The sequence below is a fragment of the Narcine bancroftii genome, chromosome 4 (assembly GCF_036971445.1).
Source record: "Narcine bancroftii isolate sNarBan1 chromosome 4, sNarBan1.hap1, whole genome shotgun sequence".
Classification (NCBI taxonomy): domain Eukaryota; kingdom Metazoa; phylum Chordata; class Chondrichthyes; order Torpediniformes; family Narcinidae; genus Narcine; species Narcine bancroftii.
The window spans coordinates 259,205,158-259,229,449 of NC_091472.1; the positions used below are offsets into that span (position 1 = coordinate 259,205,158).

Here is a 24,292-nt window from a genome sequence, read left to right on the forward strand (position 1 = left end):
AGCCTACAAAGCGAGGGGGAACACTATAGATGGCTGTGATGCTTTACTATTCGATTGGCTGAACACTAATCTATTCCCTCTTTGAGAAGAAGAACCAAATAGTTCTTACTAGAATCCCTGAAATGGCTGAGGACACTGTGTATCTGTCTCTGAGGGCGAAGTCAAAACATCATTCAATAGGGTGAACCCTCACAAGGTATCAGGCCTTGACGGTGTACCTGGCAGGGTAATGAAAATCTGTGCCAACCAACTAGCTGGAGTGTTCACAGACATTTTTAACCTCTCATTGTGGCAGTAAGAGATTTCAATCTGCATCGATCACCCCAGTACTCAAGAAGAGTTGTGTGAGCTACCTCAATGTCTACCGCCCTTTACCACTAAATTCTACAGTGATGAAATGCTTTGAGAGCCTGGTCAAGGCCAGAGTTAACATGTACCTAAGCAAAGATCTGGACCCACTTCAATTCACCTATGGACACAATCGCTCCACAGCAGATGCAATATCGCTGGCTCTCCACTCAGCTCTGGGTCACCTCATTGATTACAGCTCAGTCTTCAATAATATTATTCCCTCAGTACTGGCAAAGAAGATACAAACTCTAGGCCTCTGTATCCCACTCTGCAACTGGATCCTTGACTTTCTTATTGGAAGATCACAGTCAGTACAAATTGGAAACAATGTCTCCTCCTCACTGATCATCAACACTGATCATCAACACATCCCAAGGATGTGTGCTTAGCCCACTGCTCTACACGTTATAAACCCATGACTCTATGGCCAGGCATAATTCCAATGCCATCTACAAGTTTGCCAATGACACCACAGTTGTCGGCAGAATCACAAATGGCAATGAGGAAGCATATAGGACGGAGATAGATCAGCTCGTTCCACCAACAACCTTGCACTCAACATTAGAAAAACCAAGATGATTGTGCACATCAAGAGGAAGTCAGGGGAACATGACCCAGTCCTCACCAAGGACTCAGTAGTGGAGAGGTTCAAGAACATCAAATTCCTGGGTGTCAACATCTTTGAGGATCTGTCCTGGACCCTCCATGTTGATGCAATCACAAAGAAGGCTCAGCAGCAGCTATACTTGGTGGGGCATCTGAGATGATTTGGTATTTCACCATAAACTTTTGTAAGTGAAGAGCATTCTGACTGGTTGCATCACTGCCTGGTATAGAGGCGCAAAAACAAGAATAAACTCCAGAGGGTTGTTAACTCAGCCTGCGACATCGCAGACACCAGACTTCACTACATTGAAGACATTTACATGAGGTGGTGTCTTAAAAAAGAAGCATCCATCCTCAAAGACCTCACCACCCAGGCCATGCCCTCTTCACTCTGCTACAGGAGCGTAAGATGAGCACTCAATGGCACAAGGACAGCTTCTTCCCTGCTGCCATCAGATTCCTGATCAATCAATGAACTAAAGACACTGCCTTACTTTTCGTGCACTATTATTTTTTTTTAATAGTAATGTTGTAAGATGGTTATAATATCAATGTTTGCACTGTGATACTGCCACAAAACACCAAATTTCTTGATCATGACAATAAATTCTAAAATAGACCCTTCATCAGATCATTAGGTTCAATTCAATAATTATTGTTTTCCAGATAAGACTGCTTTTGCCAGGACTTGAGGAACTGACTTACAGGGACAGGTTAAATAGGTTTGGACTTTATTCTCTGGAGTGTAAGAGAATGAGGGGAAATTTGATAGAGGTATACAAAATTATTAGGGTATAGACAGAGTAAATGGAAGCAAGCTTATTCCAGAGGTTAGGTAAGACACAGACGAGAGGAGATTGGCTAAGGGTGAAAGAGGAGATGATTAAAGGGACTATTGAGGGACGTTTTTCATGCAGAGAGTGTGGAATGAGCTTCTAGCTGAAAGGTGTTAATGCAGAATCTTTTTTGACATTTAAGAAAAAGGTGAACAAGTACATGGATGGGAGGGGTATGGATGGCTATGGTCTAGGAGCAGGTCAATGGGATTGGGCAGAATAATAGTTCAGCACAAACTAGATGGGCTGAAGAGCCTGTTTCTGTGCTATAGTGTTCTATGCTTCCATGTGATCTTCATTTATTATCATCAGTTCTTTTTGTCATTTTGTCACACTTGAACTTCTTTTGAAATGCTTTCACTCTGTCCACTCCAACCTCTGCATCTGGCAGTGAGTCCAACGTCAAACCATTCTTTGAGTAAAGCTGATTCTTTCAGATTTATTCCTGAGCATCTTATATTCCAAGTAATCAATCCAGTCATTAGCCCATCACATGAAACAACAGTTCAGTCAATGCTTGGAAGGTTGTTGGCCTCAGACCCCATTTAGGTGCAGGGTGTGTTTTGAAATGATTAGGTTCATGGCCAATATTAAGAAAGTCATGAATGGAATTAGAGGAGACAAATTGCTTGGGGAATTGAGGAGAAAGAGGTGAGCAGATTGGATTAGAGTTAATGGGGATGGTTTTGGAGGAAATGAATGGATGGGGATCAACAGATTGTTGAGAGGATAATTAGGGTAAACAGCAAATGGCGTCGATGGGTAGCTCTTAAATTGGGAGGATTACAGCTTCATTGGGATGCAGAAAGAGAAAGCGACAGGCAGAGAGCTGGAGGGGAGACAAAGAGAGAGAGAGAGAGAGAACAGCAGAGGAGTTCAGAGGATGTTGAAACAAAGAAAGGGAGGCCTCTTCGATTGGTGCTGTGCTATGAAGATCATAACAGTACCCAATATCAGGCAGTAAGGCTTAGTTGACCAAGTTCTATTTTGGTCTGAAATAAAGTGCTAGTGAACTCCTGGCTGATATTTTTAAGTCCAACACAAACTAAAACATATTTGCCAAGCCCTTTTGCACTAGCCTCTCCATTATTTTTAAGGGCAACACACCAAGTTTATATTTTCTGAAAAACAAAGCCCAACATCGTGCCATCTTTCCTCACAGTTTAACAGCTTTATTCCAATATTTTCAATATAAATCTTCCTTGCACTTTTTTCACTGTCTTAAAAAAAAACTCATAAATCCTGTATGGCAGACTCCAATCAAACAGCATCAATATGGATGTCACTTTGCGATAACTCCTTCCCCCACTCTCTCTCTCACATCATTCATCTGTCTCCATTCCGCAACTCCTGACTCTCTTCTTTTCCCGTCTCCTCTCAGAGAACTAACTTTCTTTGGTCTCTGCCTTCTCCCCTATCACTTCTCAGTTTCATTCTCTTCGACTCTCCCCCATGTATCCCCATTCACCTACCCCCTCACCCGCAGCTTTTAATTTTTGGCATGGTTAGCATAGAGGTTAGTATGCTTTTACAGTGCCAGTGACGCTGGATTCGCATCTGCTGCTGTCCATAAGGAGTTTGTATGTTTTCTCCATATCTGAATGGGTTTTCCTCTGGATGCACTGGTTTCCTCTCACCCTTTAAAATATACAGGGGCTTTAGGTTAATTGGGTGTGATTTGGTGCCATGAGATCTTGGATTAGAAGGGCCTGTTACCATGCTGTATGGCTAAATTTATATGTCTCCTATTTCCCATGGCTGCATGACCTGCTGATTTTTCTGTTCATATGTATTGATAGCTCTGCAACTTTTAATGATTTGTGAATCTGCTCTCTGAGATCCTTTTGTTTCTGTCTCCAGTTTAACATATAATTTCCTGTGTAACAGTAATCTAACAAAACCAACCACTGTATCTGTATCAAAAGTAATTTGCTATTCACATACTAATTTCACACTTTTAGCAAAATTTTCTCATAACTTGCAGTAAATTTCACCATTAACTCTGCCCCAGTTTGATATATTATTTGCATATTGAACAAGATCTATTTCCTTAGTTTTCTGAATCTAAACTTTGATGTAAATGTTGAAAAACTAATCTGCCATTTTGATTAACAACTTCAACCCCAACAAAAATAAACGCATTCAAGTTGATGACCTAACCCTTAATTCAAACTCTATCAAAATCCCACCAAAAGTTACCTGAACATATACCTTTTTGAAAATATTTAGATTACATCGACTACACTTGCCTTTGCTGCTCTACTTCAAATATATCAATAAGATTATTCAAACATCAATCTCTGTGCTATTTCATTCATATTTTTGTTGACTGACTAATATTAGAAGTTAAAAGTTTCACACTGTTTCAGGATCTCTGGCCTGAAATCTGAGGACATCTTACCCTGCAGGTGCTGTGCTGTTACATAAGAAATAAGAGCAGGAGTTGGCCATCTAGTCCATCGAGCCTGCTCCACCATTCACTAAGTTCATGGCTCATATGGCTGTGGACTCAGCTCCACCTGCCAGTCTTTTCTCCATAACCTTCAATTTTCCGACGATGCACACATCTATCTAACTTTGTCTTAATCATTCTGCATTCTTGGGGTTCTTAATCCATCTTAAATAAGTTCCACTCATATTGTCCTGTGAGTTTATCCACTAGGAACAACTGCATATTTGCACATGGAAAGAGAAAGCTTAATTCATGTATTCCATCTTAAATATGGTTAACAGGATGCTTCAGAGTTTGCAGGGAAAAAAAAAAAAAATTTGATTTAAAATCTGCTTGAATATGATCCCAGATCCAATGACTTGTCAAGAAATGGTACACTCTTGTCCCTCCAGTTCTGAATGTAATAAAACGCTCCTTCTACTCGTAATTTACCACGATCGTTGTCTGAAGAGGGCTTGCAAAATAGTTAACACCAAGGATTGAAGAACACTGTTTCATCCAGTTGTACTTCCCCAACTGTATGACAATAGTAGACTTGAACTTGAACTTCAACACCACACTTCCCAATCAGAGTGGCACTAAGGTGAAGCTACTAGAGCAGAAGCTTCTCTAATCTAGCAATCCTGACACAATCCTGACCTTCAACTATCTGTGTAGAGTTTGCATGTTCCCCCACAACAGCATGTGTTCCCTCTGGCTGCTCCAGTTTCCCACCACAGCCTAAAGGCCTGTAGATTGACCATTCAATTGGCCATTCTAAATTGTTCTTTGTGGTAGAATCTAGAGGGAGTTGGCATGGAGAATAAAATTATATTAATGTTGGATTACTCTGCTGTGCGTGTGATGGTCACTATGAATCAAGGTGCCAAAGAAACAGCTTCTGTATCAAATGATTCTATGACCCTTCCCTCCAATAATCATTAATTCCCTATTCTCTGTACTCTTTACCAATTGCTAGTCTCCTTCTTTAAAATTTAAATTTAGACATACAGCATGGTAATGGGTCCTTCTGGCCCACAACCCGTGCTGCCCAAATACCCCAATTAATCTACGACCCTTGTAAGTTTTGAATGGTGGGAGGAAACCGGAGCAGACACAAGGAGAATGCGAAAACTCCTTAAAGGCCCTTACAAATGAGAAGTGGGTCACTGGTGCTATAATAGCATTACGCTAAACGCTATGCTAACCATGCTGATCATTCCATTGCCATTTCTCTCCTTTCCTCATACTTGCTCCTTCATTCCTCTTATCCCTTCTCTTAGCTGATGGCCTCTCTATTCCTCCACCAAGCATTTTCTCCCTTTTACTTTGCTTCCTCCCTCTTCCAGTGATTTTGTTGCTCCCTTCCTCCATCAATTACCATCTTTCCCAATCATATTTCCAATCACTCTCCTGCAGATGCTTTCTCTCCCACTAACTTCAGTTCTGGAGAATGAGAGACTATTGTTAATGAGGCCTTAAAAAAACCAAAGAAAGGCAGCATGATTGGCGCAGTAGTTAGTGCAACGCCTTTCCAGCACCAGCGATCGGGACTAGGGTTCAAATCCTGCACTGACTGTAAGGAGTTTGTAGGTTCTCCCTGTGTAAGAAGGGGCTTTCCTTGGGGGGCTCCATTTTCCTCTCACCATTCGAAATGTACCGAGGGTGTAGGTTAATTGGGTGTAAATTGGGTGGCACGGACTCATGGGCTGAAATGGCCTGTTACTGTGATGTATGTCTAAATTTAAATTTAAATGCAATTTCAAGTGGCCCATTGAAGACAAATAAGGTGAAATTTCCTCTCACGGGGATTGTAAATTTTTGGCACTCTCTTCCTCTGAGGTTGAGTCAGAAGGGGTTTTCGATGGAGAGCAATTGTGAAAAAAGTGGGTCAGTTAAGAAATAGGAGCTTAGGCCAAGTTCACATCAGCAATGGTCGCACCAAATGGCAGAGAAGAAACAATGGACAGGTATGGGAGATTCCTATATCTATTTCATAAGTTCCTCTATTTTGCACAACGACATCAACCCCAGATTTGTTGTCAGCATTGTTGTAATTCAATATTTAAATCCTGTTTGTTGGCACCCTGCTTTGGACACACTTCAGGCATGTGTCCCATCATTGTCTCATGGATTAACGTTAGGTGAGCCTCGTGTCACTCATCCAGTTGCAGGAATCGTTCTCTGCACCCAGCTCAGGCAATTCAGTTGTCATGAACTAACCTCCAGACCTCAGCACCTGTAATTATCACCCTATGAACTGACAGGCTGGCTGATTTTCTTTTTCTTTTGCATCCATTTTTAATTATGATTAAAATTTCTGATGAAGAATGTACATTCAATATCTCTCTGCATTTGTCCACATACAAAATATATCTAAATTCTCATCATTCGCTCCCTGGTGGATAACTGACTGCAGAAACGTACCACAGTAAATGCACTTGGATCAGCAATTCCTTTGGTCCAGACATGTAGTACATTTGTGAGTAATCTTGAAAGAGTTATATTTTTGTTTTGTATGTTCAGTCTTCTTGGTGATAATAATTTTTCTTTGATATTTTCCCCTGCAGGTTGTGATTTTTTTTTTAAAGAAGCAGCAGCAGATGTATGTTGAAAGGAAGAAACACATAATGTCTGAATATATTCTTCTTCCATATCTGATCGAAAATGATCACTGACCCCAGCTTCTAAACAGTACTTATCCCTCCATCAATCATCTCAAAGCATTTTGTCTGTGGGAGCTAGTGTATTTCAATCAGCAGGAGTAATTCAACAGTAACTATATTTCAGCAAGTATTCAATTAGCTATTACATAGTTTCCAATTGGTTGGTTTCATGATCGGGTTATATAAATACAAAAGCAAAATACTGTAAATGTTAGTAAGCTGAAATATAAAGAGAAAATGCTTGTTATCTCAAAAAACAGTGACTGAAGAAACTGAAATCTTAAGCAAATAATGAAATGAACTTAAGTTCATTGTCCTGAAACATGGACTCTGCCTTTCTGCAGGTGCACCCTGAAATCCTGAGTGTTTCCTGCATTTCCTGGACTTAATGATGCATTGAATGCAATATACTTAACTTCTTCACCACTTAGAATTATGTAAGCAATTGAGGATGCATCCAAAACAAAAGGAAACCACTATAATACAGGGGGGGGGGGGGGAATTTACCTCAGGTGATATGATTTTGATGTGGAATAACACATGGAAGGATCGAGCAAGACAGTTCTTTTAGACATATTGAATATGTCTTTTGTTAGTCATGAATCCAATGGTTGTGGATTCCAATGAAAATATTGAAATTCCAGAAAGAAGAACACTTCAGAACTGTCATCTTTTCAATTGAACTGATCGTTGAGGCTTTTGACTGAGCTCACTTTTGAAAATGAGGGTAAGTTATTTATCCCAGTATCCAATGTTGACCTTTCAATACATTGTCAATAAAAAAGACAGCTCATCTGCTTTTTTTCTGTCTCCACACAGTCTTGCGATCTTACTATACATACACTACAATCACCTTTCCTACCTACACTGCAGAAACACATTATTTCTTCTTTAATAATTGCTCCCAGTGTGAAAGGCTTAGGGGCAACAAGGTGGTAAAATGTACTTTTGTAGACCAAATCTTTTTTGAGCTTATCAATGTTAGAAAAGGATCAGATGCAATAAAATAAATAAGAACAAATAACTGGGCTGTTCAAATTTAATTGTTATGTCGACAAAGTTGGCATTGGGCTGCAGATGGCTTGAAAATGATATATCAAGAATGAGCTCATTTCTCAATATAACAAGCTGAGTTTGAAAGGTACTGTTATCATGGCTTGTTAAGCTGCCAAAAATCTCTCTTCAACCATCCTCTGTCTCATACAGTATCAGTACCATTTTGTAACTCATGTGTGCATTCACAACACTTCAGAGAAGAGTCAACCACCATTTATTAATGAAGCTTGACTTGGGCTCAGGTTATTTAACTGTTATATTGACACCAAAGATGTGTCATTTATTTGAAAAGGGTGATTTGAACTGCTAACATAATCTATTGGTGGAGAGAAAAGATCCTGTGGTTGATATTTATGTTGTTTATAATCTAGATATGGACTGTCAAAGCCAGAATAAATATATGTCTAAATTTAAATTTAGATATACAATATAGTAACAGTTCCTTCCAACCCATGAGCCTGCGCCCCCCCCCCAAATGCACCAATGAACTTACAATCCTGGTACATTTTTAAAGAGTGGGCAGAAACCAGAGCTCCCAGAGGAAACAAAGGGAGAACATACAAACTCCTTGCAGACAGCACTGGATTTGAACCTGAGTCTCTGGAGTAGTAATACTAACTGCTATGGTAACCATGATGCCCAATACAAAATGGACATTACATGTACCTTGCATCATTGAATAAGGCCATTCTAACTTTCCAAGAAAGCTAATTCAACCAATTGTTTTTGCTGCCCATGGGAAAAATACAACATACATTAACTGGCCAATCAACATATTGTTGGTGTGCAGGACAAAACCAGAGCCCCTGGAAGAAAACATGCAGTCACGAAAGGTTTATCTGAAATTTCAATGACATCAGGATTAACTTGAAAAATGGGCAATTAGATGGCAGATGGAATTTAACTCAGAAAAGTAATAGTTGCTGCATTTTGGGAGGTTAAACCAGAGAAAGACTTTCACATCGGTGGACATGGAGATAATGTTTTCAGTAGTGGGAGAGTCTAGGAACAGAAGGCACAGCCTCAATATAAAAGGTCATCCTTTTAAAAGAGACATAAGGAGAACGTTCTTCTTCCATAATGTGGTGTATCTATGGAATTCATTGCCACAAATGGTCAAGTCATTCAGTAAACTTAAAACAGAGGTTAATTGATTGTTGATTTCAAAGGTTACTAGGAGAAGGAAAGAGAATGGGGTTAAGATTCAAATGGTTATTTTTAAATTTTTTACACTATGAACCACATTAACCAAAATACACACAAACATTTACCTCTTGAATATACACAGTGTCATTTTCTCCCCTTTCCCCCCCTCCCTTCCCTCCCTCCTTCCCACCTCCTCCCTATCCACTAAATGTTCAACATACACAATACAATAAACCCATTAAACAGTGTCATCACACAGTGAAAATAAACAAGAAAATTGTGTCATCTACTTTTACACACTGGGTCAGTTCATTTCGTCTTCTTCTCATTCTATCATTTTAGGGGGTGGAGGTCCGCGGTAGGCCCTCTCTGTTGTGTCCCATGTACGGTTCCCAAATTTGTTCAAATACTGTGACTTTATTTTTTAAATTATATGCTTTTTTTTTCCAATGGAATACATTTATTCATTTCTATGTACCATTTCTGTACTCTCATGCTCTCTTCTGATTTCCAGGTTGACATTTTACATTTTCTTTGCTACAGCTAAGGCTATCATAATAAATCTTTTTTGTGCTTCATCCAATTTGAGGCCTAATTCTTTACTTCTTATATTACTCAGAAGAAAGATTTTTTGGTATGTTGTTTTTTGTGATTTTATTTAATACCTGATTTCGATCTTAACAAAGCTTTTCCACCTTCTCACATGCCCAAATTGCATGTACTGTTGTTCCCGTTTCCTTCTTACAGCAAAAACATCTATCTGATACTGTTGGGTCCATTTATTTAACTTTTGGGGCATGATATATAGCCTGTGTAACCAATTATATTGTATCATGCATAACCTCATGTTGATTGTATTTCTCATAGTTCCGGAGCATAGCTTTTCCCAAATTTCATTTTTTATCTTTATGTTTAGATCTTGTTCCCATTTTTGTTTGGGTTTACAGCTTACTTCATAATTTTCCTTCTCTTGCAGCTTGGTGTACATGTTTGTTATAAATCTTTTAATTATCATTGTGTCTGTATAGATAAGGCGATGTAGAAAGTGAGACCACTCTTGGAATGGCCATTACCCAATTATTGCAAAGATGTCATTATGCTGGAAAGGGTGCAAAAGAGTGAAGATGTAAGTAGGACTGGAGGGCTTGAATTAAAAAGAGAAGCTGAATTGGCTGGGACTTTTCTCCCTCGAGCAAAGGAAATGGAGGGGTTACCATAAGAAGGTTAATAAAATCACAACAGTCATAAATTAAGTGAATGGTCATCGTCTTTTTTTTCCTGGGGGTGGTGGGGGTGGGGGTGGGGGGTTAGGGGTGGCAAATCAAGAATAGAATTCAATTACTAGATCATATAGACTCAATGACCATGACTTGAACAGCCCCTTGTATTTTCATTCTCCATCATTGATCACCAATCAACCATAATGTGTCGCCACATGCTCCCTTTTCCATTGATGATATCTTACCAAATTCAAGATTATTTTACTGTCATGTAATAAACAGAAAATGTGATATTACAAGAACTTTCCTTTAGTCTATTGTAAGAGAGACGAAGATTTGCTATCAGCAAAAATTGTCCAGCGCCCCATACAACCTGAGAAAGATAAACAAAGGAGAGTCCCTTCAGAGTCATTGAGTGTCTGCAACTTCACCTCCAGTGGTCCTGCAGCCTCCATAGTCATACAAACTTCAGTCAAACCATTGGCAGCCTGAGCTCCAGATGCACACCTCTGACATAATCAGTAAGCCTCCAGCATCCTCTCACATCTCGGTAGCAATAACTGATACTTCGGCCAGTCTCCAGCAGTTTGCAACCCTGTGTGAGTCCTTTGACCACAGTTGCTAGCAGCCCGCAACCTACATGGGTTCCTCACCTTGAGTCACCAAGAGCCCACTACCTGTGTTGTCTTCAGCTGCAAGGGCCCTTCACTGACCCACCACTGTGGCCACTGTGGGTCATCTCCTCTGCTTCTCCTTCTCAAATGGGTGGTAATCACCCCATTTTATGCCGCCCTGCACCAGTTGTCTACTTCCCCAGTGTCTGCAACCCCTCCTGGCTGGTGCCAATCATAAGCACCGCCATCTTGGGCCCAGAGCCTGCGATTGTGGGATTTTAATATAAACCACCATTGGCTCCTTTAATAGGCCATTTAAAGCATATATGGAGCCAACAGCGACTTTCATTGGGAGGTTGGAACCCACGGAGAAGTGCTGTGACTTCACTGCTTGCTCTTTGTGGGTCTGCACCAGCGGCAGCGCTGGCAATACAGCAACTCCAGCAGCACTGCTTTTTTTTTTGCTATATAGATGAACATATAGATATTGCAAAGAGTTTTTACATTCTCCACAAGTCTGCATGGGTTACCTTCGGGTGGTCTGGTTTCCCCTCATCCTTCAAAAAAAATGTACTAGGGTTGTAGGGGATTGTAGGTTAATTGGTGTATCGTGAGGGCAAACGCTTGTGGGCCAAAAGGTCTATTACTGTACAGAATGTCTAAATTTAAACATGTTCTTAACACAAAGCCAAAATTCAACCAAGTTATTTGGACATGATCTGATCTTCACGAATCTATCCTAACTCTTATTGACAAGTAAATGCTTTCCCAAATATTTATTTAAGACCTTGATAATAGATTATTCAGAAGAGATTATTTTTATATAAAAGAAGAAAATTCATATTTATTTAATTACAAATTTACATTCAGGTGATGCCTTCATGGCATTTGAACTCATTTTTATTTTAATTTAAATTTAGACATACAGCATGGCAACAGGCCATTTCAGACCACAAGTCCGTGCTGCCCAATTTATACCCAATTACCTACATCCCTGATACATTTTGAATGGTAGGAGGAAACCAAAGCCCCAGAGAAAACCTATGCAGACATGGGGAGAACGTTCAATCTCCTTTCAGACAGCATGGGATTCAAACCCTGGATGGATCCTGATCACTGGTAAAGGCATTGTGCTAACCTCTATGCCAACTGTGCCGTCCTGTTGGATTAATGATCCAAAGTTCTAGATGCTAGTCCAGCAAGTTAACCTCTCTACAACTGTGCCCCGAGGGACTGGAGAAAAAAAAACTTCCTTGGCTACTGATTAGCAGAATCCTTTATCCTTTGCAGTTCGTCTGCTCTCTTGACTACTGATGGCAATCCATTTGAAATTTCTCAATAAAGATAACAATTTTATGATCACCATTCCAAATATAACAGCCAGATGATTAACAAGAAAAATCCCATAACATCAGACAGATACTTGCCATTTAATTCTGAATTGAATTTATCCATGCAAATATCTCATTGTTATGGCATCGCCAGTGTGAATTTGCACTCAGAATGTTGTTAGCAGTCAACTCCAGATAAACATATCCCTGAGCCAATTTTCATTCATCTCCCAGCATGGCACTCCCAGGCTGAAAAATGTTTCATTCATTCCAGCTCTCCTGGATTTCACATCCTTTCATATCACTTAAAAATCTTGTTTTCCAACGACTATTGTGTAATTATATAGTCCATAAAACTCTCAAATCATTGGAAATAAATTAAAAGAAAACTGCAGGTTTGTTCATTTTGTTTTGTCAAGCATTAAAATGTCTTTAAAGGTAAATAAAGGCTTACATTCATCAAAAGCTTTTGATATTTTCATGTTCCAAAAAAGCTTCTTACAGTAAATGGGAACTTTTAAAAAGCAGTTTAAAAAATAAAGGCCCATCCTGATAATGCACTATGAGAAATACAGAAGCCAATTTATAAACAGCAAGGCCTGTTAAAACAGTCAGATAATTATGAGATAATTTATTCGTGTGATGTTAGTCAAGGAATAAATTTGATCCAGGGAGAATGAGATCCCTACCCTGCTCTTTGAATGTTGCCAAAGGATCTTTCCAGGACCAAATAAGAAAGCATGCTGTGTTTAATGTTTTATTCAATCCATTTTTCTGATAACAGTCCTACATTTGCCCAGTACTTCATCAAGAGCACTGGTACCTTAAACAAAGAAACAGCTAACAAAGCCGTATGGCTTTACTCATTGCTATTTCATTGGTTTATTTATCACAGCATGGATACACCATAAAAGGCAAATGTTGAGTCCATATCAGCTCAAAGCAGGACCTATCCAGCTTGTCCTAATCACCATCTTCTCTTCTTTCAGATAACTACCCAGTTTCCTTTTGAATGCTACAGTTGAATCTGTCTCCTCTACTACTCCTGGAAATCCTTCCCAAACATACATTGTATGCAAAGTATATTGGCCCATACTTACCTTGAATCATGGAGTACTGCAGCATAGAAATAGACCCTTTGCCACTTCTCAGCCAGACCATCTCCTCTCAATCTTCCCACTTATCATCTGGACAAGTGTTGTTTTTCAGTGGCTGCTCAAACCATAAGAAATAGGTGCAGAAGAAGGCCATTCAGTCCTTCACATCTGTAACAGTATTCATATGATCATGGCTGATCAGATGACTCTTCTTGCATTCTCTTCATACTTCTTGAGCTAAAAAGGCCTCAACACCCTTTTGAACAAACTGGTCTCAACAACTTTCTGTGTTTCATATGTTCACAATTCTCTGAGTGAAGGGATTTCTTCTCCCCTCAGAACTAGATGCCTTACTCCTTATCCCTAAACTGTGTCACTTTGTTCTGGTCTATCTCATAACCAGTTCCCTGAGCTCATGTTCAGGGTGCGGAATAAAATTGGAACATGGAAGGAAAACCCATCTGTCACAGGCAGAACGGGCAAAGTCCACGTGGTGGGTGCCTGGAATGCATTTCAGAGGATGGCAGTGGAGGATGGTACAATAAGGACATTCAAAAGACTCTAAGATAGGCACATAGATGTAAGAAAAATTGAGGATTATGAGCAGTGAGGTTCAGAAATGTTAGCCTGATGCTGGAATAGGTATAGACAGGAGAGCACAACATAGTCAGCTGCTGGGCCGGTACTGTGCTATATTGTTCTGCAGGACCAGAAGTGAACTATGAGGCAAGAGCAATAATAATTGCAATGCCACTCTGCCAGCCGGTTGGTATCTGGACCCATGAAGTAAGTGGAAAAGGACTAACAAGTGTTCCAGTCCAGCATGGCACCAAGGAACATATTCTGTGAAAGGCTAAGTCTATAAAATGAAGAAAGTCAGGGTTTGATTGCATGAGTTACAGAATTGTTGATGCAACTTGCATGTTGAAACTGCCTGTTCACCTCACTGCTAGATTTGTGGATCTTCAGTTGCTATTATCTGCAGGATTTGAAACCCTATTAACTTCATTGTGGAGAGTAGAGCTTGTACTTTCCCACCAAGACCACCCATAAATTGGAGGAAAAACACTTGATTTTCTGTCAGGGCACTCTCCAGTTGGATGGCATTAACATTGACTTTTCCGGTTTCTGCTAACCCCTCCCTTCCCTTCCCCCTGTCAGATCTCCACCCCCCCTTTCCTCCCTATTCACCCAGCTATCGCTCCCACTCTCTATTCACCCAGCTATCGCTCTCACCTTTGCATGCTGTTGAGCCCTCCCTTCCTTCTCCACTTCTTATTTCCCGCCTTTGCGTCCATGCCTCCCCTCTGACCCTTTTATTCGGACACCTGCTGACATTTTTTTTTATATCTTGATGAAAGGCTTGGGCCTGAAAGTTGGTTATGTATTTTTAATTTTGCTATGTAAAGGACAATATTTGACCAGCTGAGTTTCACCTGCATTGTGTTTTTACTTGAACCCTGGTGTCAGCAGACTTCCACATTTTACAAATGGAAACATTTGCTTCCATTTTTATTTTGAAAAATTTATATTTGCAGATCCTTGATGTTGAAAATCAATGAAGCATTATTTTGTCAGGAAATGTTCCTTAAAATTGCATTACGTTAAAAATTAATTCCTTGCATAAAGCAAGTGGATCTCTGGGACATAACATTAGGTAAAAGGAAAATGAATCATCTTCAAAATGATAACTCCAAATGTTTCTCCAACCCTGGATAATCCTGGTATAAGTCACTGGAGCATCACTTGAATTGTTTATCTGGCTGTGTTGAGTGGACAGCTGTCACTCAAAGACTTCATTGGGGCGGCACAGTTAGCACAATGCTATTACAGCGCCTGCATACAGGGTTTGAATCCAGCGCTGTCTGTAAGGAGTTTGTACATTCTCCCTGCATCTGTGTATGTTTCATCTGGGTACTTAAGTTTCCTCGCACCTTTCAAAACGTACCAGGGTTGTAAGTCAATTGGGTATAATTGGGCAGCACGGGCTTGTGGGCCGAATGGACCTGTTAATTTGCTGTATGTCTAAATTGCTCTTGTACAATGTGTACTCTTCCCTTTAAAAAAATTAATTGCAAGAAATCCTAATGCATTTATCCCAAAGTCCAGGCAAAGGGATTTTCATTTAATACATTGACGAGGGAGGTTCAAATAAATCAAAGGCATGCCATAAAGTGTAAGGAAGTTATAATGATGCCAAGATTGGATTAGGCATGATCTGATTGAATTACACAACAGCCACAAGCGAATGATTTGCCCAAGTGGAATCACTGATCATTGTTGGGTATCGATGTGGAACAGGCTCTGATCGTTTTCAAAATATTTCAGATGACATTGTCTTGATGTTGCCAGATTCATTTTCATGATTTTTGTGAAAATGAATCTATTTAATGAACAACCTAAATTGCATTTAAGTGAATCTATTTTAAAAATCAAATTACAGGTGGAGTACCCTATATCTGAAATGCCTGGGCCAGAAGTGTTTCGGATTTTGGAACACCATTTAAAAAATGCTCTCATTCACTCAGACTTAAAGATACAAGCATTCACATTACAATACAAATATTTACATATGTGCAAATTAACTGCAGTAGACATACATTTAAAAAAATCTACACTCAAAAATGCCCTACTTACGTCTGCTACATCCCGTTCCCTGTTTGGGATTTCTGAACTCTATTATGTATTATATATTACCTTATGGGACCACAGACGAAAAAAGTTTTGGATTTTGGATCTTTTCGGAATTCGGGTATTCGGATACCGGGTTCTGTATCTATATTACCATAGAACCCTATAGCACAGAAACAGGCCACTCATTCCTTTAGTCTGTGCTGAACTACTTTATTGCCTTGTCCCACTGACCTACATCAGGACCTTATTGCTCCATAACACTCACATCCATGTACCTATCCAAATTGTTCTTAAATGTCAAAATTGAGCCTGCATTAACCAAATTAACTGGCAGCTTGTACCACACTCCCACCACTCTCTGTGTGAAGAGGTTCCCCTTAATGTTCTGTTACAGATCATATTATATATTATGTTATATATAAATATGTTTTAAAATAAATAGATTGTGGGGGGTTTAGAGTAAAATGCAAGAGTTTTGCTGAAGCCAGACATGCAGGCATCAGTGGCTTTGCAAAAGACAATGGAACTGCTTTGGAAGAAATTTCAAAAGCAGGTGCAAATGGAAGAGTTTGGGCTCAAGTGCTGATAAAAATCTTTCAAGGATTGGGTTTGGAAACGTGAGAGGGGTTCTGGTTTCTACAAGCAGATAGAGAGAGGAAAGAAGGACAAGGATTCTTCTCAGAGAGAGAGAGAGAGAGAGAGAGAGAGAGAGAGAGAGAGAAGTTAATTGTACTGTTGTCTTTTGAGGTTGCAACATGGCAAGCTGGCAAACTTGTTGAAAACCCCATTTTGAAGATGGGTTGTGAGTTCTGAGTTCAGCCTGTTGAAATCCCTTGTAATCCTTACAAGAGGAAATGGTTGGCTAGAGTGTTTCTCCTGAAATAAGGGAACCAAGAGGAACTCTGTGGCAACCTGGAAGAAGAGGTTATCATTTGGAAAACCCACGATGGGGCAAGTTTCTTCGGCAAGACAATGAAGTGACTGATCGCAGGAAATCAGTTTGCGTGTGTCCAACAAGGAACACATATTTCTGTGAAACCAACAAGAATCTTCCTGAGCTGTAATCATTTACCTTTAAGCACCAGAGCCTGGTGAAACTTCATAAATGTTAAATTCTGTGTACGGTATAAAAATTGCCTAATAATGGTGAACTTGGAGAAGTGAGAAGTGAATGACTGGACTATTAAAGCATAGAACTTTCCTAAACATATGGACATTACATACACGTGTGCTTAGAATTAGAAGGGGGATATGTTAGGTTAAGTTAATAGCAATAAGTTAAAGTTTGATCCTGTTTTTATGTTTAAAGAAAATTAAAAGAAACTTTTTTTAAAAGTAACTATTTGTCTTGATGAATTTCTATTGCTGCTGCGTTTTGGGGTCCTCTGGGCTCAACAGTTCCCTTTAAACTTTTTTCCTTTCCCACTTAACCCTGACCTATAGTTTTTATCTCGCCTACCCTCATTTTCATGATGATTATGAACTGCATATTCTTTTTCACCAGCTGGAGTGGTGAATTCAGGCTCAATTTTGAGATTTAATTTTGATATTCCCATCCATGTAAGTAAGGTACTTGGATGGGAATGATAATGGAGGGGTGAGATCAGCATGCGGGTCAATAAGACTAAACAGAATAATAGTTTGGCATGGTCTAGATGGGCTGAAGGGCCTGTTTTTGCTGTAGAGATTTATGGAAGTCTCTTGTGTCTCTATTGGATCTCTGAAAGATTTACATTTCTGAAATCCATATTTTTACCTTGTAACCCAGCAAATTTGACCCCTTCAAATCTTTTTTTATTTTGTTTTGAAAGTTCCCGCTTCCACTGCACATTCATATTTTGTTTTGTGACTTTTAATAACCTTATCCTGTGAAAATATTCCCCCACAATTTTCCATCGCCCTGAACCGAGAACATTTTGTCACTTACTCCAAATACACAACAACTTCTCCCACTCATTCTGATCCATATAACAAAAATGACACCAATTCCATTGTGAGGTTAAACCTGAGTGAATTTAGTTTAAATTCAATGGAGCGCAGAGTCTGAAATTAATTATGAAAATGTATCTGGCATTTAACTTGCTTTCTTTGAGTAAATTGAAAATTTTCTGATAGCAAGTTTATCTTTTTTTATTTTTTTGAAATAATTGTGACATTCAATCCATTTGATAGTTTTGATTAGATTAGCTTGGGGGTTGGCTTTAGAGGTGGCCAAAGAATTACTCTGGGATCTGTATAAGGTGAGGGGAGGGTATGTTTAGGGGAGACATCAGTGCTATCTTTTTTCCCATCGTGGGTGTCTGGAATGTATTGTTGGGGTGATGGTGGAGGTTGGTACAAGAGTCAAATTTAAAAGACTCTTACGCACATGGAATCAAGATAAAAATAGAAGGTTAACGGGCGTGAGGTAGTTACAGATTAGATTGTTGAGTGGGTTCATATAGGTCAGCACAACATTGTGGGCCGAAGGGCAAGCACTGTGTTGTAATGTTCTATGTCCTTTCTATGATGCGAAGAGCTAGTGCTGCATAAGGTCTTGCCAATCAGGTCAAATTTAATTTCTTTGATGATGTTGGTCGGAATGATGGTCAGCACAGACTAGAGGGACCAAATGGCCTGATTTCTGTGCTGCAGTGTTCTATGTTCACACCCTGGGAGCATCTGAAAGCTGGACAGTTTGAACAAAAGCAACATGGAAATTGTGAGAATCTGAACACGGGTGGGGGGGAGGGGTTGGGAAATTCTACACCATATTTTCAAAGGTCTTTCTGCTCCAGGGTGGATAATCTCTTGCTTTCATTTAATTTCATGTTGCAAGCAGTGTCGGGATTTAATTAATCAAATTGCACCCTTCTTTGAGAAGACCCTTTCTCTTCCAATGGCCTTCATAAAGTTTATGCTGAAAGGCAATCTCACAGTCGCCATCCAACCTTCTCCTCTCTTATCCAACTCTCCCAGGACTCTTTTATTCTGGCTTCTTGCCTTCACCAACTCCCCACCCCTGACCAGTTCAGATGAAGAGATTTTGTGTCTAAACATTGACTGGTTATTACTTTCAATGCTGGTTTCCTGACCCACTGAGATCCTGCAGCAGTTTGTGTATTCTTACTCTCTGATACATTTGCAGAGTCCTCCTGCATATTCATCTGATTAGCTGCATTATAACCTGGTATAGGGACACCAATATCTCTAAGTGGAAAGACCTAGAAAAGCTCATGTTCACAGCAAAGTGCATCACAAGCAAAACTCTCCCTACCATTGGGAAAAAAAACACATGGGACATTGCCATCAGAGAGCAGCACTGATCATCAGTGATTCTCCCCACCCAGGTCATGCTCTATTCTCGGTGCTGTCATTAGGAAGGAGGTACACAGGTGGTACAGGACTCGTACCTCCAGGTTCAAAACTACTTCCCAACCACCAGTCTCCAAAACAACAGACTGACTCAGAAACTCATTTAATGACTCCAACCATGTGCATGATTTATTATTTAATATTTCTGTATTTTAGTCAGTTTGTTTACATTTATTTCATTTTGAGTACACTTTACTGAAAGCGGTCATTAAAAATTCTACCTGGCCCGCAAGAAAAAGAATCTCAGGGTTGTATGTGATTTCAAGTAAATATGCTGACAATCATTTGAACTTTGAACTAATAGGACAGGACAGTGAGCACAGTTGTTAGTGAAATGCTGTTACAGCACTAACAACCAAGGTTCAAATCCTGGACTGTTAGTAAGGAAGTTGTATGTTGCCTTGCCTACGTGGCTTTCCTCCTGGCACTTTGGTTTCCTCGCACCCTTCAAAAACATACGGGGTGTGTGGATTAATTGGGTGTAGTAGGGCGGCAAGGACTTGCAGGCTGGAAGGGCCTGTCACCATGCTCTATGTCTACATTTTGGCCCACAAGCCCATGCCACCCAATTTACACCCAATTAACCTACACCGCCGGTAGATTACGAATGGTGGGAGGAAACTGGAGTCCCCGGGGAAAACCCATGCAAACACGGGGAGAACTCTTTACAGACAATGAGGGATTCAAACCACAATCCAGATCGCTGGTGCGGTAAAGGCGTTGCACTAGCCGCTACGCCCATACATAATAAAAGATAAAACAAATCCACCATTTTATTTTTCATATATTAATATAGCTCATAAAGCATTTCATGTGATTTTATAGCTTTCCACTGTTTGGAATACGATATACCTCCACATAAATATCAACGAAATATTAGGAAAAAGAAATAAAAGCAAATGCTAGAAATATTATGTGAAACAGAAATTATGCCGTAGGTCAGCAGTTATCTTTGGAGATAGAATTAGCATGAATGATTCACGAAAAGAATCTTTTATCAGATAACAGGGCAGATAATGAAAATAGAAGATTTTGAGAAGATTAATGAGAGAGGAAAGGGAAATGGTGAGGGAATTCCAGAGCTCTGGGTCTTAGCAGCTTAAGGCATAGCTGCCAAAGGTGGATTAATGAAATTTGGAAACTAAAATTAGAATTAGAAGAACATAGGGATCTCAGGGGATCACAAGGCTGAAGGAGATAATGGAGATAGATTCAAGACTTTGGAGAAATAACAAAATTGAACTGTTGCTGTGTCATACTTTTCCTTCAAGGGAAAGTTGGAATTTATTCCCACCTCAGATGTCTGCCTGGAATAAACCTGAGGGTCTCAAGATGGAGTTCTGCTTTCATTGTATTATGCAAACAGTGACCTGAGAGCTTTGCAAAAAAGTTTAAAAAAAGGGAGTATCATCCATCCTGCCTTGATCCTGTCCCAAATCACACTAACAAAGGCCCACTAAATGAATCAGTGCCTGGTGTGGGTCAGCAAGTACAAGGGTGACGAGTGAAAGGACTGGTGCATACAAGGTAAAGACAGTGGGAGTTTTGTTGAAATCAGGTTTCAGGAAAGCAAGTGGATCTTTAACAGTCTGCATAAATTCTGTTTAGGTTTCAACATAATTTATCAGGTCTTACACCCAAGCAGAAAATAGAGCATTAACACGATATTTTAAAATAATGAGCTAAAATGCAAATTATTCTCTAAGTTTTGATTGCCTTTGCTCTCTGTGTGAAGCAATGGTTATATTTGTTCATAAAGCAATTAACTCAAAACTAGCTTTGATGATTGAAGTAAGTTTGAAAATGTGAACATAAGCAGATTAATTTTGACTATCTGATTAGTTCTGATCATTATGTAATTAGGAGTTCAGATCATTGGGGGCCATTAGTGGAATTAAAAGAAGGGCTGAAACTCAACTGAGAGGAAATCTGTGTAGGAAATTGGAAATTCCAGGCATTAACTGATCACCCCATAGCTACAAGAAAGAGTAATGCCTTGGATTCTTGAACAGAAACAGCCATGATATGAAAGGCATTCCACTGGTTTCCATTATGTGCCCCAAACATGGTGCCAAATTAAATTAAATCTTTTGGCGTAATCCATACCTCCCACCCCCCCACCCCCATTCTTTGCACATTCATGAATCTATCCAAAAGCTCTTCAACACTTTATAGTTGTGTCAGGAACCTGAGCTTCATGGGAAAATGTTACTCATATCTCAGTGCTGATGATTTCACCCAGAAGGTTTCGATCCATTGTATGATATAGCCAAGTACCTGAGAGCTTTGTAAAAAGTATCAGTTTTGGACAAGCCACGATTCAGCTCCCTAAATGACTACTGTCCAGTGGCAGATTGAGGACAATGAAGTGTTTTAAGAGGCTGGTGTTGAAGCATATCAGCTTCTGTCTGCGTGGTGTTCCAATTTGCCTACTGCCACAACAGTTCTAGGTCTGATGACATCTCACTGGTTCTACACAGAGCACTGAAACACCAGGACAGCAAATGTGATGACAATAGGATGCTCTTTATTGATTACTGTTATGGAATGGGTAAATACAATTATGATAAACTATATCTGTGAGGTTTAGTTGTTAGATCACATTTCACAAACAAACATCTCAAGTGCGATGGAGGGATAGACTTCATGTCTCCAATCGGCTTTGCTAAAACAAAGGGAGGGTACTTGTGAGAGTTTTACAAGTAGGTGGATGAGGATGTTTGTACTGTGCCAGGCTCAAGACCTGAAAATCTTTTGCCTTTAAGATTGGTGTTAGAAGTTTAAATTGCTGGTTGAAGGGTCCTGTTCCAAGAGGGGTCATGTGCTTTTTCAAACAGAGAGAAAACATTCATTCTTTAGGGGAAAGAGAGAGAGGTTCAGCAGCATTTGGTGTTGAAGATTACAAGCTTGCAGACCTGCTGCAAGACCCCTTTTGAGTTCCAGTTCAGCCTATTATAAATCTCTGTAGTCGATTGCAGAGGCTGTGACTGGTTAATGTGTTTCTCCTGAAATAGAGGAAAAAGAAGAACTCTTTGTGGTAACCTGGAAGAAGAGTTTACCTTTTGGAAAATCCCAAGAGGGGGAAAGTTTCTTCAGCAAGACACTTCAGTGGCTGATTGAAGGAGATTAGTTTGTGTGTCTAACAAACAACAAATATCTCTCTGAAACCAACAAAGACCTTCCTGAGTGGTAACAACTTAAGTTAAAGCACCAGAGCCTGATGAAGATAATAAATGTTTAATTCTGTGCACAGAATGGAAGATTACCTGATACTAGTGATCTTGGAAATGTGAATAATGATTGGAAGGGGTTAAGTTTATAGTATAAGTATAAGTTTATAGTATAGTATAAGTTAAATATTGATCTTATTATTATATATTAAGAAAATAAAACCAATTATTTTAAAGTAGCCATTGTCTTGATGAATTTCTCTTGCTGCTGGTTTTTGAGTCCTTTGGGCTCGTAACCCTACAGTTTTGTATTCAACACCATCATCTCCTCCAAACAATCAGCAAACTGCATGACCTGGGCCTCAACACCTCACTGTGTAATTAGATCCTTGATTTCCTCACCTCCAGTGAGGATGGGTAAGAACAGCTATTCCACAATCTGCATCAGTACCACAAGACTGCACACTTAGCCCTTTCCTCTACTCTCTTTAAACCAATGACTGTGTGGCTCGGTGTGACAACACCATCTACAAATTTCCTGACAATACTACGTAGTGGGCTGTATAAAAAGGGATGATGAATGAGCATACAGGACGGAGATTGAAAACTTAGCTGAATTGTGTCGTAACAACAACCTCAAACTCAACATCACCGAACAAAAAGGATCTGATTGTGAACTTCAAGAAGGGAAAATCAGAGATGTAATGTCATCGTTAAGATAACACATCAGCGCCTCTATTTCCTGTGGAGGTTTGATATGACATAAATAACCTAGACAAACTTCTACAGATATGTAGTGGAAAGTGGGCTGACCAGCTGTATCACAGCATGGTGTGAGGGCATCATTACCTCTGAGTGGAAAGCCCTGAAAGCCCCTGCCCAGTGCAGCACAGTCAAAATTCTCCCTATAATTGAGAAAATTTAAATGGAACACTGCCGTCGGAGAACAGCAGCAATCATCAAAGATCTGCACCACCCAGGACTTGCTCTCTTTTCACTGCTGCCATCAACAAAGCGATCAGCAGGTTTGGTAACAATTGCTACCCCTCCACCATCAGACTCTGAGACAACAAATTCAATCAGAAATTCATATAAAGACTCTTACTTTTGAGATTATTTATTGCTGATACATTTTTTGGAATTGCATACTGTCAGTATGTTTACATTTCTTTTTATTGTACACAGATCTTTTCTCGAGTGTAGTTTTTGGCACAATTAATACATAGAAATATTGGCCCACAGAAAAATGAATCTCAGTGTTGCATGTGATCTCATGTATGTATCCTGACAATAAGTCTGAACTTTGAACTTTGATCTCCTGCTGTCGAGGAAAGGCAGCCAACATACTGAAGGACCCATTGCACCCTTGATACATTCTCTTCTCCTTCCTTCTATCAGGGAGAAGGCTCAGGAGTATGAAACCACACACAGATCAGCTTAGAGACAGTTTCTTGCCTGCATTCACCAGACTCAAATGAAAACTGCTCTTGTGCTGCCCTTGTTTGGAGCCAATTGATCATTTTTTTCATTGTAATCCTTTACTCAGTAAACAGTGCTCTTCACCCAACTGTCTATAATGCAAGAGATGGCCTGGTCAGTTTGCAGAAGAACCCTTCTCACTGCACTGGTTGTTTATGATGAATAAACTTTAACAAACTTAATTATGCGGGAGAAAATAGGCTCATGAATGAACTCAATTTGCTGTCATGACAATTGTTAATTACCAACTGATATTTATGGATTGTCACTCTATAACGTAATTGTGTTCTTTGTTCTACTT

The 24,292-nt window shown here is 39.7% G+C and overlaps 1 protein-coding gene across 1 annotated transcript in view; it reads right to left on the reverse strand.

The window, feature by feature from the left end:
• The window catches only part of LOC138762456 (contactin-associated protein-like 5), a 762,501-nt gene that overhangs the window by 363,787 nt on the left and 374,422 nt on the right, over nt 1-24,292 (reverse strand). The gene's annotated exons all lie outside the window — the stretch shown is intronic.